The 14864-nt window shown below is 44.7% G+C and overlaps 1 protein-coding gene across 2 annotated transcripts in view; it reads right to left on the minus strand.

Moving 5' to 3' along the window:
• Positions 1-12328, minus strand: part of HS3ST1 (heparan sulfate-glucosamine 3-sulfotransferase 1) — a 31369-nt gene extending 19041 nt beyond the window's left edge. The window contains exon 1 of one of the 2 annotated variants that reach the window (XM_054553710.2): positions 12188-12328. The gene's annotated coding sequence lies outside the window, so the exon portion shown is untranslated. Of the gene's footprint in view, positions 1-11462; positions 11893-12187 lie in introns of those variants that run through there. The other variant, XM_002814599.6, reaches the window with a different exon arrangement.
• Between the last annotated feature and the right edge of the window lie 2536 nt (positions 12329-14864).

The following is a 14864-nucleotide window of genomic DNA, read 5'->3' on the forward strand; positions in this document are numbered from 1 at the left end:
TATGAAATAGAGGGCGTTAGGTTCCATGGTTTTTCACTCCACAATTATTTCCTGGGTGACCACTGTCTGCCAGGCATTGGTTCAGATTAGAAACAGATTTTGGTGGGGGGGGGGGGGGGCTCTAGACAAAGTCCCCACCCTCCTACAATTTTATCTATTAGAACAAATTAAATGTTAATAAATGAGTGTATGAAAAATACAAAATTAAAAATCATGGAAGAATACCTGAAGTTTAGAGAGATTATTCACGTGCCCAAGGTGATATTGTGATGAAGTGATGTGGCTGGGACTTGATCTCTTCTTGCATCTAAAAGTCCTGCACTTAAACATTAATATTATGAATAATGGAAATCCATGGAACATTCTGAATTACGGGACTGGGCAATAACCTGATTATATTTGTGTTTTACAAAGATTTCTCAGGTTAGCAAGAGAGATTAACATAGAGAAATATTGCAGATTGCAAATGGCTGTAAAAATGACGGAGCTGGGAAGGAAAAACAAAACAGAAGCCAGAAAGATATAAGATTTGTATTTTAGCTGAAGACGGCCATAAAAGAGAAGTGATGAAGCTGAGCAGGATCAATCTCCAATTGTAATATAAAAACCGAAGTGTAATTGTTGCCCAAAGGCAAGAGGGATCAATTCAGAGTTACCATATTCGATTCATTTTGCTCTTTCACTGCTTCAGATGTCTTTGTGCCTCAGTTTCCTATTCTGTAATGATTTTGCCTGTGAGCCTGTGACCTAGCTTTTGGCCTAGGGGACACAAGGGGAAAATATTCTGGCATTTGAGAAATATTTTCCTCTGTGATTAAAAGAGAGCCCCTCTCTTCCCAGCCCCTCTGCACCTTGCTCCCCTCCTACTTTAGAGCAGAGTGATGAGATCGGCTGCTTTGGGACACTGTGGCACTTTAGCCACCTGGAGGGGAGGATCAGCCACATGGCAGAGGTGGACTGGAAGGCAATAAGCAGCTAGATCTATGAGGACATTTGTAATCTGCTTTTCAATCAAAATCAGGCTTACCAGCAAGAAAAATAATAATTGCTATTAAGTGCCACATTATAGACACTTAACTACATACCAGGCTCTCTAATGGGTGCTTTGCGTACATTATGAAATGTGATTCTCATAACAAAAGTCCATAAGGAAATATAATTCCGTTTGACAGATAAGGCGACCAAAGTTCAATGATGCAAAGTCATTTCCCTGTCATCAAATGCTTCAAATACTACACTCCCTTTTGGATCAGGGAATAGTCTCTCATACCCAGAGCCACCATGAATTTCAAACTGCGTGGCAAATGGAGCTCTGGTCCCAAGAATGATCCTCCATCACAGAATGACTTGTGACAATGTACTCATCACCCCAGAAAGGATCAGTTCCCATGGTGCAGGCAGGTGGGGCTTAGGGACAGGAGGAAGGCCAGGAAACACCATGCAAACCATTAAAACCAAACCAAACCCCCACACAGTGAGAGGACCACCAGGGGCACCATGGCCTGTCCCTCCACAAGATGGCACTCAGGTCCCTTGTCTTCAGTTTTCATCTGTGATGTTCAGCTGTCACAGAAACAGACTGGGGAGAAAGCACATGGCTTACTGCTCCTATCATGCTCCATATGCTTTCTAGTTGGAACACTACCATTTCTATGTCTTTCCCTCAAGGTCATGAGGCGTTGTGTTGGGGTCCTGAGAAGCTCTGCTGAGGCAGGGAGAGGGAGTGGCATGTACCACTCTCAGTGGCCTGGCTGCATTGGGGTTTACTCAGGGGCTGCTGAAGACCACCCTATCACAAAACATCACTGGACTTCTATGCTCTTCAAATCCTTTTTTCTGATTGTCATGATTTTTCTGTTCTCTCTTGTCTTGTATTCTCTTCCCTTCTCTCACCCTCTATCCATCTCGCCATATCTCCCCACTTCTCTTCGTCTCCTTGTACTTTTTCTGCATCTTCCCCTCACTGTTCCTTCCATACTTTGCTACATTGCTACATCTCATTGGTTGGCCTAGAAAATGAATAACAGTGCTTACTTGAATTATATAAATTAAGACTAAAGAAACAAAGGGCAAAAGAATGAGACACTCTCCCATGAATATGATGCATAAAATTTAGTTTGTGACACCGCATGTTCTCACTCGTAAGTGGGAATTGAACAATGAGAACACACATGGTTACAGGGAGGGGAACAACACACACCGGGGCCTGTCAGAGGTTGGGGAGAGGGGAGGAGAGCATTATGACAAATAGCTAATGTATGCGGGGCTTGAAACCTAGATGACGGGTTGATGGGTGGAGCAAAACATCATGGCACACGTTTACCTATGTAACAAACCTACATGTTCTGCACTTGTATCCTGGAACTTAGTAAAGTAAAATACAATAAAATTTAAAAAAAAAAGAAAAAGTAGGGGCCTTCTAGTAATAAAACATATATGGTAGGGGCACATTTAACCCATTAAAAATATAATTTGAAAAAACAAATTAGTCTGTGGTCTTTGTGACAGGACATTGAGTTCACAATCCAGAGGCCTTCCTTGATTTCCCTCATCATTAATGGCATCCTTTAAAAAAAAATTCTGACCGTGAACCAGACACCATATAAGTGCATGACATAACTTATTAATTTAATGCACATGAAATAAAATCTGTGCTATAATTTTAATTAAGCCTATTTTGCGGAGGTGGAGCCTGAGACGTTGAGCTGTAAAGTAGCTCACCTCTTACGGCATGGCTGCAAAGTAGCATAGCAGATTCTAACCAGATCTCTCTGGCTGGTTAAGCCTTCACACTAATCATACTCCTGTTCTACCTTCTTTCTGTCCCATATTTCATGTAAACACCCTGCTAGTTAGCAGCTCAGGTTAAATGAGGAGTCACTGATATTACACGCAACAGGAACTGGTTATTTTGGCATGAGCAATACCTCACTATTGAAGAAAGCATGAAACTCTGCTTTGGAAAGACCACACGCAACAAAACTGTTGTTAATTTAGTTCCCCATCAGTCTATCACTTGAAATGGAAATGCAACATTTTCACAGCCCTCCTCAGAACAGCATGCTCCAGCAGTCGCAGGAGAGATCTCAGACTCAATTTATAATCTGTGTTCATCTATTTGGGGGGAGTGAGTCTGAAAAGCTCTCTAACAGTTTTATTAGCTTTTATTGCAGGAGCAATTTCAGGTGTGAGTTTTCAAAGCACAAAGTATCCCTTCAGTGTACTCACTGGAACGCTGTGTGAGGCTAGTCTTTCTAATTCCAGCCCTACAGTAACGAGCTTGGAGCAATGTTAGTATTTAATAAGGTTCTATCTTAGCGGAATGAATGCTACCCTGGTGGCCTCACAGGGTTGAAACACCTTCTTCTTGAAGGGTGTTGAGAATAATCTGGCTTGTGCTTTGGTGACATAGGCAAGAATCAGGCTCACTTCTTCAATGCCCAGAGTTCTGTTTTGCTGTACACTTCTTTTGGTCCTTTTAAGCAAAGAAATAAGCTTGCTTTGGTTTGATTGTTCTGTTGCTTAGCTCACCAAGGAAAACAGCCCTTCTCTTTCACCTTGGACTCTACTCCCTGGACAAGTCATTTCACCTTGAAGACTACACTGCTTTCTTTATCTTCCTATGGCACAAGAACTTTCAGAAAAGCATCTTTCAGAACTGCTACCCGGAGAATAGGGATGCTAATAAAATACAGGATGTCCAGTTAAATTGAAATTTTAGATAAACATGACACATTTCTTACTTTTTAGTATCTGAAACATACTATACTAAAACATTATTTGTTGTCTGTCTTAAATTCAAATGGAATTAGGTGTTCCGTATTTGTATTTGCTAAATCTGGCAAATCTACACAAGAAAAAACACATTGAGCATTGTGCTAGGCACTATATATTGGCCATCTCCCTCAATCCTCACCAGAGTATGGAAAAAAACTGAGGCCCAGAAAAATTGTCTGTTACTCAGAGTGACACAACCAGTAAGAACCAGGCCAGAAATTCAAACATACATGACTTCCAAAGTCATGCTCTTTCAACCACAAAATAGCTCCAAAATCTAATCTCAGAAATCTGTAACCAACACCCTCCCCCTCCTTCCTACCCAGGACACTGGGAGAGATCTGGTTTTAGAAGTAATTCAAGTAAAGTGCAAGCCAGTTTTCCAGAGGAGGCTCCCAGCCCACTCTCGTTCCCTGCCACACAAGTAGGTATTTTTCGGAGCACAGCTAGGCAAGCATGCCTTTTCGTTTCAGCTGCATCCGAAATCACCTTTCTCTCGCTGTATTTTAACTGTTGATACAGAACTTTGATTTACCCCCCTAAACTAAAGAATGAAGACATTTACATAAAACAATCTACCGCAGGGTGTACAAGTACTTCATCTGCAGGAATTCTAGGGGAAATTCGACAAGACATAAAATGCTGAAATAGAGATTCTTGAGGGATGAAAGGAGATGTGAATGTTTCACATCTAAATGTATTTCTTTGCTTATAGAAAATGTGGGCTACTCAGTTCTCCAGGGATTTAACAAATCTCCACCTTAAGCCAACTGCTCACAGCAGGTAGAGAATCTTGTCCCTGGATCCAGAGTCTGCCACCTTTACTCTGGGCATCTCTGAGAAAAGTTTCTTCACTTCTGGCCTCAGTTTCCTTAAATAGCAAATGAAGATGGTAAGAGCTCCCCTGCAGTCCTCGCAGGACTGGGTATGAGAGATAAAGGAGGCAGTGGGTATTGTCACATTATGTGAAAGTAAGGAATTATCTACTACATTCTTTTCATGCCAGAGTGCTTTTGCACAAGCAGACCAGGATCTATTCAGCAAAGGGCTTGTATTAATATGCCAGTTATTCAGCTGGACTGACCGTATTGGGAATCCCTAAAATAGACAAATGAGTTTTCAACAAAGGTTTGAGGGCTATGCAATTTTGACTACATCTTATCATTCTTCTTTGGCTGTTCTCACCACATCTCTCTTTTCTTAAATATTTCTTCCACCATGAACCGTTTCCTAACTCCTCCAGACAGAAATGCCGCCTGTTTCTTCATTTCTGAGCAATACACTGTTCTAGAAACTGGAGCAAACACACACTTCCAGGCCCCTGCTCTCCTGGAGCACATATTCTGGTGGGAGAGTGTGAGAAAGTAAGCAAATAAGCCAATCAAGTAACAAGGTGACTCCAGATAAACATACTTGCTACCTAATTATGTTACTGAAGAAATTATTACCATGAAAGAAAGAAATAAGGTGATGAAAAGGAAATATTCTTAGGAGGGTCCATCTCATGAGACAGGCAGAGACTCGGTTATTTATCTGACTCCCATACTAAACTGTAAATTCATCAATGACAAGAACTATTTCTTAATATCCTGCACAACTGCCTTGTGAACAACAATCAATAGCAAAGGTAGGGGCAGATTTGGGAGAAGGTGTACCAGAGTCTCCAAGGGCACAAGCACACTTTACACTTGGAACACATTTTTTTTAAATAAATACTTTTCATAATGCAAAATGAAATTTTATAATAAAAATGTCATTGCCAGATAAAGAAATTAAAGCCTCAAAAAAATTTCCGTGGACGATGGGAGCAGGCTTAAAGTAAGTTAATAAGCACAGATGTAAACTGTTCCTGGAACAAAACAAATGATCAATTTAAAAGGTGCTCAGGAGGCTGAGATAGGAGAATCCCTTGAACCCAGGAGGCAGAGGTTGCAGTGAGCTGGGATCACGCCACTGCACTCCAGCCAGGGCAACAAGAGCGAGACACTGTCAAAAAAAAAAAAAAAAAATGTGCTGAACATCAGAGTTCTGAGTATGAAAACTCAACAATTAAGGCATCCTTACCACAGTCCTCAATCACTTTAGTTGCCTAATCATTTGAGATCATGTTTAATGTATTTCATGCTGGTCTATAATTTTCTTGCAGAGTAGTCCTTGATTGGTTTTGTTCATCAATGTACTCTTAACACGTAATGCAATGCCGGGTACATGGCAGACAATAAATGTGCTCAATAGTCAATTTTATTAAAATTGAGAGTATAGCTCAATATCCAAAACTACCCAACAGATGATAGTCCCAGGATACAATCAAACTCCCACATAGAAAATATTTTATGTTGGATGATGAAACTTAACTTTGGGTTATGTTGAGCCAGAGACTGAACTGCAGGCTCCCTGGCTAACAGCCTAAGGTTCCTCCCCAGTATCCTGATATTTCCTATCACTTTCCCCTAGTTTTTATTTATTTTTTAATCCTTAGCACATCACCATCTAACTAGGAGAGATTCTGCTTATCTATCCTGCGTTTTGTCTGTCTCCTCTGCTGGAAGATAAGCACAAGGGCGAGGACTTCCATCTGTTTTGTTCCCTACTGTGTCACCGGTGAGCAGAACAATACGCGGTACATGGCTGGAACTCAATAAACATGTGTAAAAGGAGTAAACGTGATTGCTGTAACCACTTGCAGAGATAGGAAGAAGGAACATCCTGAACAGAGGTTCACTCTGTAAACAGTAACTAACTAGAGCACTGTCTGCGCTCCATGTCCCTACACTCTTGCCTCGATATTCTGAATAACATACCCTCCTGAATTTCATATTCCAAATTTCCCTCATATCCCTGGAAACCGGAGGCCATACATTGGAGGCCTGTGTGACAGATATAAGGCTTACACACAGAAATGTTTGGTTTGGCCCACATGGTGTTATTTAGGAATATTGAATTAGCTGCTGGCACTTGAAAATGAGTAGATTTCACATAAAACTGTGAATTGACAGTCTATCTTGAAAAAAAAAAAAAAAAAACATAACCAGATCTGGCAAGACCAGTCCTGAAGTGCCACCTGCAGCCCCTGTGCTGGATCTGGGCTACAACCCCCACTTACCCAGGCACAGGGCCCAAGTCCTGTTCCACTCAAGCTGTTACTTGCCTGGCTGCTGAAGGCATTAGAGTTTGCGACCCCTGCTGGAAAACTACCAAAAAGCATAATGTATCAGAGAAAAAGAAAGATGCCCACTGGGATCTATTTCTGTTATGTTCAGACTATTGCTTGGAAGAATAACGTATTCATTTTTCTAGACCTCTTGTAGTAGCACATAACTATTGACAAACTACGGCCCAGTAGATATTATTCTAACGATCTGAAAAAGCTATAGACTTCATTCCCCATGGGTAGAGGAAGCTAAGGATGCTTCATGCTGGAGACAGGCCTAAAGATGAATGGGGAGAAGCTGTACATCAGTGGGTTGCAATTCTGGCTAAGTCAGGGAGAAAGAGAATTCACTTGAAGACTATGGGTTGCCTCTAGGAATTGCCAAGAAGCTGAAAAGCCAGGATTGGAAAATGAGAAGGAATGAAAGGAACCTGGGCACCAGGGGCACGTCAAGATGGCGTTGCAGAAAAGGCAGCTCTGGGACCACAGCTTGGGACATGCATGCTGCTGCCGATGCCACTTGATCCATGACCCAAGGTGGTAAATAAACACTCCAATGTCCCTGTGCCCTTTAGCTAGTCTTTCAAGATTCCAGGCCCCAGGTGGGATCATTCAACTAAGCCCTAATTCAGGGCTGGGAGATATGGGCAAGGAGAAAGAGGCCCATCTCCCACCAAAAAAATCCTTCTATGAAGGGAATGTTGTGTTCCCTAAATAGGATGTTTGGTTCCAACTGCTTAGAAGGGTTTTAAGTGAGTCTGAAGAGAGAGGGCACTACAAGCACGACTATAGAGTGGAATAAGAACAGACAGACCTGAATTCTAGTCTGGAATCCTTTGTACCTTTAGAAAATTAATTAAGTTTTCCGATCGGCAGATTCCAAATCCTTAAAATAGAAATGACGCCATCTGCTCTCCAAGGTTGCTGTGAAGATTCAGTCCAATCACTCATTCAATTATTCCAAATATACTTATTGAATGTCTAAGTGCCAGGCAGGCACTGAGTTAGGTTCTGGAGACACGTTTGGAACAACACCTAAAATGCAATGATGAGGAGCCAGTGCATTATGCTGATGAAGGATTTAGACAAGGGGGACCCGGGTCATCTCGTGACACTGGTCATGTTTTACTTTTCCCCAGTGGAGTCACTCCCCATTTGTGACTTTTCTCCTTTTTTTAAAAATTATTAATTAACATCAGGGCCCTCTCTTCAAACAGATTTTCTTAAGACGTGTAATGTGTATTATGTTAAAAGGAAAAACACTCTAAAAATTGACTGTGATCCTGAAAACAAGAAAGGGATCATTCTGAGAAGCAGTGAGGCCCAGTGCTTGTAGCTTTCAGGTGGAGTGATCACAAGAAGAGACTGGCCAATTATAGGAAATCTCTCCCACTTAATGTTTAGCATATGTCATTTGCTCAGACATATGCAAACTACAATTAAAATGAACATTAAAATAGATCTACGATAAAACCTATTTTTTTAATATTTTTTACCCTTTACAATTGCACAAGTGTTCTATAATCGGCAAGATGCATTTCGTATACATTTTCTCACCTTCTCATAATAATCTTTTCATCACTGTTTTGCAGAGGAAGAAACTTAGGCTCAGGGAGGGAGAAATTGTTGCCCAAGGTCATGGGGCAAAAATTTGGCTTTAAATCCAGCTAGCACTCTCTTGCCTTCTGCGATAAGAAAAGAGCAGCCTCAATTGAAAGCACTAGGTCAAGCAGCCAGGTTGAGGGAAAAAAAACTGGGGAATAGCCCTGATCTTTTCCAGCACTAGCTGGAAAGTTACCGCATTTCCCTGGAAGCTACTAAAAAGTTACCACTCTCCTGCAACAACTATCTCTAACACAGGGACCCAGGCTTCCATGCAGGCCCGGAAACCTGGTGCCTGAGCACTGACCCAGCCTACAGGCTCAATTTCATCGGGACACCCAATACATCTTACTGTGCCTTCCTCCAAAACTTAGCCCCCATAGACAGACATGATTTAGCAACCACGGTGGAGATATGCCATCGTGGGTAGCTGCTATGTTCTCAGAAAGGCAGTGTGCATGGGTGAAGCAATGTACAACTCCCAGGCCATCTTTCTAGCCCCTTCCTAGTCAACATCGAGTTTCAATTCAAGGCAAGAAAAGCTTCCATGTAGCTTTTCCCTTCAGAGCCCACCCCCCCCCCCCACGCCACCAACCCTCGCAGGATTTTTCCAGTAAAATAATTTCTTATTTTAATAAGAAAAGTACATGCGCCAACTTTTAGGGGGACCCGGGGAGGGCTTGAGGCTTCATCCTAGGCATAACCACAGGAAAGTAAAGAACCCTTTGCTTTTTCCGATGCCATCTCAAGGTGTCAATTTCTTACCAGCTTCTCAGAACAAAAATCTCCCATCTTAAAACTACAGAGCATTGTATACCCTGTGACTTCACAGAGGATCCACAGTCTAGAAGCACAGCTTAATAAGCCTCACTAAGGAATCTTCATCTATGCTGCTGTTGTAATTAACTGTTTCCACTTAAGAGTGCTTAGTCATGAAGTTGTCCACCCCTGTCAAACTCAGCTGAAAGAGTGAGATGGGCTAACCAAAACCTGGAAAGACTCTTTTAGAAGCTGTTCTTTCTCTGCTTAGCGCTGGAGAAAACCTTATGTAACACAATGGTCCATTTCAATATGTTATTTCTGCAATCCTGTGGGGGAAAATCTAAGCGCTGGATATACAACGGGAAGGGTAAGGCAGGGATTTGCAGCCGAGCGCGCGTCTCCTGGAATTTCAGTAGGTAAGGCTTATTCTAATTGCACCCAGTGTTAGCCAATATTACCAGGAACGCAGAAAGCAAGAAAAAAATCCGAACGTCAAAGGATGCGCTTTGCTTTAGAAATGCAGGGAGGCAGAAGTTCGGTTATTTCTCCCTCCTTTTTTTTTTTTTTTTTTTTTTTTTTTTTTTTTTTAAAAGATGGAATTCCTGGAATTAACCCTTGGGTAGAAGCATTTCAACAAAATAAACTGAGATTTGCCTGCAAAGCGAGCACACACGGGTGGGAATGAAGGATCCTGCCTGTGCCAGGCTGCTGCCTCAGCAGTCCGCAAGCACCCAGCGCCTGAGAGCGAGAGCGTGGGGACTCGTCTGGGGACCCTCTTCCCGGGCTACTGGCGGGAGGCGCAGCCGAGCTGGTGGTGGCGGGGTTTCCCTCCGGGCCTAGGGCTGAGGGAAGATAAGAGGGCGGACTGGCTCCTTCGGTTCTCGGCCACCCTCCCCTCCACTCCTTGAGGCTGCTCCATGCTAACAGGAGACTGTTTCTCGGAGCGCAGCGCAAAGACAGTGGATTTGGAGTGGCCTCCCTAAAATCCCCCCAAAAGCATCTTGGCACAAGTTGTAGATAAAAATAGCTCATGATAACGTTGTGGGAAAGGGAGGAGCGAGACTCGCGCAAGGCAAGGCAAGGGTACCACTGGCTCTGCAAAGGAGGAGGAAGAGGGAGGATGCAACGCTTGGCCCAAGAGAGCGCCCTGAGGGTGCGAGGAATCGCTGGCTCCCAGGGGAGGGAAAGAGATGGAAGACCTATAGCTCCTATAACTGCAGAGTTATAGACCTATAACTGCAGAGCCCAGCACACCCCATCCTGCGCTGGCACCCGGCTTTGGCTCCAGCTTCTTCTTCCCATCATCCGCCTACGTTCTGGGTCTGTCCTCCGCTTCCTGGGACAGGCTGGGGCCAGAAGGAGGAGCAGCGCGCGGTCCGCCCCCTGGCTGGTACAGCGCACCTGGAGAGGTCAAGCTCCGCGAATAAGACCCTTCTTGGGAGCTGGGGGCTAGGCGCTCCAACCTCGGGTTCGCGCCCCGCCATCCCTCACCTCCATCCGCTGCCACTACCCAAGGGCCCGGAAATAGAAAACCACGAAGGGGAAAAAAAAATCAGTAAAAAGTAACAAGAAAAAATCAAGACCCTCATGTAATTGGCATTGGGGATGAGAGGTTTATTGTCAGGGCTGTCACCTCAATCTCTCTCCTTGGGAGATGCCTATCTCCAACCAAATGCAAAGGCAAACCCGACCAAGGCTTCTCCACCCCCAAAGGCTCCCTCGGCCGAGTTACTTTTGCGGGCTGTGTCCTCGCCCCAGTTTCTGGCCCAAGGTGGTACCCAGGCTCCGTTGGGTGCTGCGCTCTCGCTGCCCTACAGGGTCCTATGGTGAAGCTGCGGTCGCGAAGCGGCCGGCAGGAGCGAACCTCCCGACTCTGCTGGGGGGGGGAAACATCCAATCCAGTAAGAGTCAGAAATCTGGGTCCCTGTCCTTACAGATCAACCAGTCCCTCGGGACTTCCAGAGCAGAGGTGCTAGGGCAGGAGGTGAGGAGGATGGGAAAATCCCCAGCCTCTTCTTCCTGGTTCCCTCTGCATCCACTCCACCTGCTCCAGCCCCGATTCTTCTTAGGTTCTGCACTTGCCCGAAGTCCAGAACGCCAGACGAAGGCGCCTGGGAGCCCTCCACACCTGCGTCCTGCCACTCTCCCACCCCGCGCGCGCCGCACTCACCTGAGCCGCGCCTCCGTCCAGCCCGTCCGGCGCCCTAAATAGGCTCCTGGGCTGGGCCATGGGCAGCACTGCCGAGCACCCGCGGAGGGTAGAGCAAGTTTCTGGATGACCCGGGGCAGGCGGGCGGGGAGAAGGCGCAGGCACCCACTGAGACCCGGCGGTCGTGGCGGCGACTCCTGGCTGCCAGCGCGCAGAGGACCTTGCAGGCGGGCGTTTTGGTGCTCAATCCCGAGGAGGGGAGGAGCGGGAGGAGGAGCGGGAGCAAAAGGAGGGGACAGAGGAGGCCTGGCCCAGAGGGAGAGCGCGTTGGGCAGAGGAGGATCGCGAGCGCCCACTGCTGCCCGGCCCTCTCGGGTGCCGCCCAGAGTCCGGCCCGCTAGGTGCCTGGTGCTCCGCTCTGCGCTCAGCTGCTCCGCACGGCCCCGCCTGGCACGCAGCTCCAGCGGCTGGTCCGGGAGTAGTCGGTCCCGCCCACCCGGTGCGGTGGCCCCTGGGGTTTCAGTCCAAGGGGAGGGACCAGCGCTCCAAGAAGGTGAGGCTGCTGGGATGGGTGACTCCGCCGTCACTGCAAACCCGGGACGTCCCGTCTACTCCCTAATGCCTGCTTGGTCTGAGCCCGAGTCTACCTCTTCCCTAAGTCGCCAGCTCGGCACTTGTACCCGGGACCTGTGCTCCTCCCACGTGCGTCTGCACCATGCGTGTTCCCTTTCTGGCAGGTGACCCACCTTAGGCGCTGGCGCTGCTTCCGCCCCCCGGGAAGCAGGAGGTGCCATCCTCTCCAATTCGCTCTGCAGCCGGACTGGGACCGGAGCGGCGGCCTGGGCCGGAATCCGCGTAAGGAGACGGCTTCAAAGAGCGCCCTGTCGCCATTGAACACTCCTTTTCCTTTGGTTTAGCGTCGGAGAGCGGACGCCAATTTGCCAGAAGAGCGCGGAAAATTCAGCATTTTTTTTTTTTTTTTTTTTTTTTTTGCTAGTGCACTAGGATTGCAAACGTCAGCTCTGAAATAAAAAGCAGGGTCTTTCTGCCCCGCCCCTCTCTTCCGGAAGCTGGGAGGTTCTGTGGAAGAAAGGACCTGCACCCAATAACTCAATTTAAGATTTAAGGTTTTGAGGGGCGTGGGGTTGGAATCGCCTTGGAGAAACGGGCTTGCCTGTTTACCTGAGCCAAAGGAAGTTGCCCTCAAAGGCAGGTCAGCAATCATACCCACCCCAAAAGCAAATGCACATCAAAGTAACTTCCTTTAAATGAGATTACTGTAGTTTCCATGTCTTCCAGATTAGTAAATAAATACTTGGAAGACTTCGAATTTGTGATTTACTTTTAAATATATTTCACCAACATTGTTGAATTAAAAAAAATTCTCCCATCTAAGAGAAGGTTCCTATAGGAAATTGGCCCTTTAACTCATACACAGATTACCCTTGGCACTTTCAGAAAACAACACAGTGACCAGTATATTCTGTCTTTTTGATACAGCCAGAAGCACCCTGAAAGCTGAGACCTAACTGTGCTTTTGGAAAATAAGCTTTTAGGAGTTGAATGACCTTGTCTACTTCTTTTAGTCAGAATAATGTTGGCGTGTCTATTTTAGGTTAAAAAAAAAATACAAATTCTAAAAAGTGACTTTAAAGCCCCACTTTGAAAGCCTTAGCATTTAAACTAACATTAGATTCAAAAGAAGGGCTTTTCTCCCGCATTATAGGAAGCTGTGTAAAATCATGTGTGAGGTTGTAAGGGTCAAATGGAAGTCTAAGATAAAGCTCTGCCAATTACTGGTGTCTTTAAGCTTCCACCAGCAGCCAAGCACAGTGCAGATCATGAGTCCTTCAAAATATGGAGCGGTTTTGATGCTCTAAGTTGGTATGATTACTTTTTCTAAAGAGTTCAAAGTGCTTTGGTGCCATAGTGTGAATTTCATTACTCATTGTGAGACACAAAGGGGGTTAGCAATGATTCTGTTTGCACCCTGGAAGCCAAAGGCAGGTTACTCACCTACTTAATTCCCTACCACAAGACCTTGAAAGAAACTGGAACCCCAGGTCTCCAGCCCAGAGATTTTGTTGGAAGTTTCCATTTGCAGGAAATGACTGCAGGGCACATGTGGGAAGTGACAGGAATTTGAGGACTAACATTTTAGTTTTCCTCATTTCTTTTTAAATCTGAGCAATTGTTCATTGATCGATAATCATTGTTTTTACATTCAGATAAATAAAAATACTAACTGGCTATTTTGTTCTTACTTAGCTTTATGTGTGTGTCCAGGCATTTGCCACTGCTCCTAAATAGCTCTCCCTGAAGTCTTCTGGTCATGAGTTAGGTTTCCTATCCAGAAGCTTATATAGTGCCAGAGCTTAGCTCTCCTATGACAACACAATCACATTATTGAAACATCTATTTAGGGATCTGTCTGCCCTGATAGATTATAAATGCCTTGAGCTTGGGTATCGTGATTTAATGATGAATCCTCCATGGTATCTGAATCCCAGAATCCTACAATCCTGCATGGTGTCTGAAACATACTATGCTCTTAAAAAAAAACAAAAAAAAAAAAACAAACAAAAAAAAACAACAACAACAAAAAACACTTTGTAAATGGAACTTCCCTCAAGGAGTCAGGGTTTAAATCAAACATGTTTCCCTTTCAAAGCCATGGGTGTGAGAATAGAGGCTCTTAGGAGACACAGTAGTAGTTGACTGTAGAAGTGGCTGTCAGTCAGTTGTGTGGCCCAAGACTCTTTTTCTCAGTGCCGACAACTGAAAAATGAGAGGGTTTTAGTGGAAGACCTCTGTACTGCTAATATTTTAAGATCTCAAAGTCTTTATTGAGCACCTAGTATGTGTACAACACTATGCCAGTTACTAAGAGAGAGATGAAAAATTAAGACATCTCCACTGCTTTAAGGGAGCATAAAATCTTATCTCAAAGAAAAACAAGGCAAACACTACTAGTCTACCTTTACAGACACTCACAGACATCAGTTAACACAGTTGTAAACTGTTCTGAAGAAGATAAAGGCTCAAGGAGTGAAAAGGCGTGAAATAGAAACAAAAGCAACTGACCTATGAGTTTGGGCCATAATCAGTAGTAATACTAGCAAAAGTGTATCTAAGGCTTATAGTGCCAGGTACTATGCAAAATGAATCATATGAGCTGCATCTTTTGTTCATTTTACAAATGGGGAAACAGAGGTTTAGAAGAGTTTAGTGACTCGTTCAAGGTGACATACTAATAAGTGGTAGGGCTGATATTCAAATAGTTCTCACCTGACTCCAAAGTGCATCTTCTCGACCAATCTTAGAGATTATTAGCCCAGACTTCCCTATTTTGTAATTGAGGGAATTCATTAGGGCACTAGAGGAGGAAGCTACCCTTCCGGTAAAAACTAGACTCCTAGTCCA

The sequence above is a fragment of the Pongo abelii genome, chromosome 3 (genome assembly GCF_028885655.2).
Source record: "Pongo abelii isolate AG06213 chromosome 3, NHGRI_mPonAbe1-v2.0_pri, whole genome shotgun sequence".
NCBI classification, from domain to species: Eukaryota; Metazoa; Chordata; class Mammalia; order Primates; family Hominidae; genus Pongo; species Pongo abelii.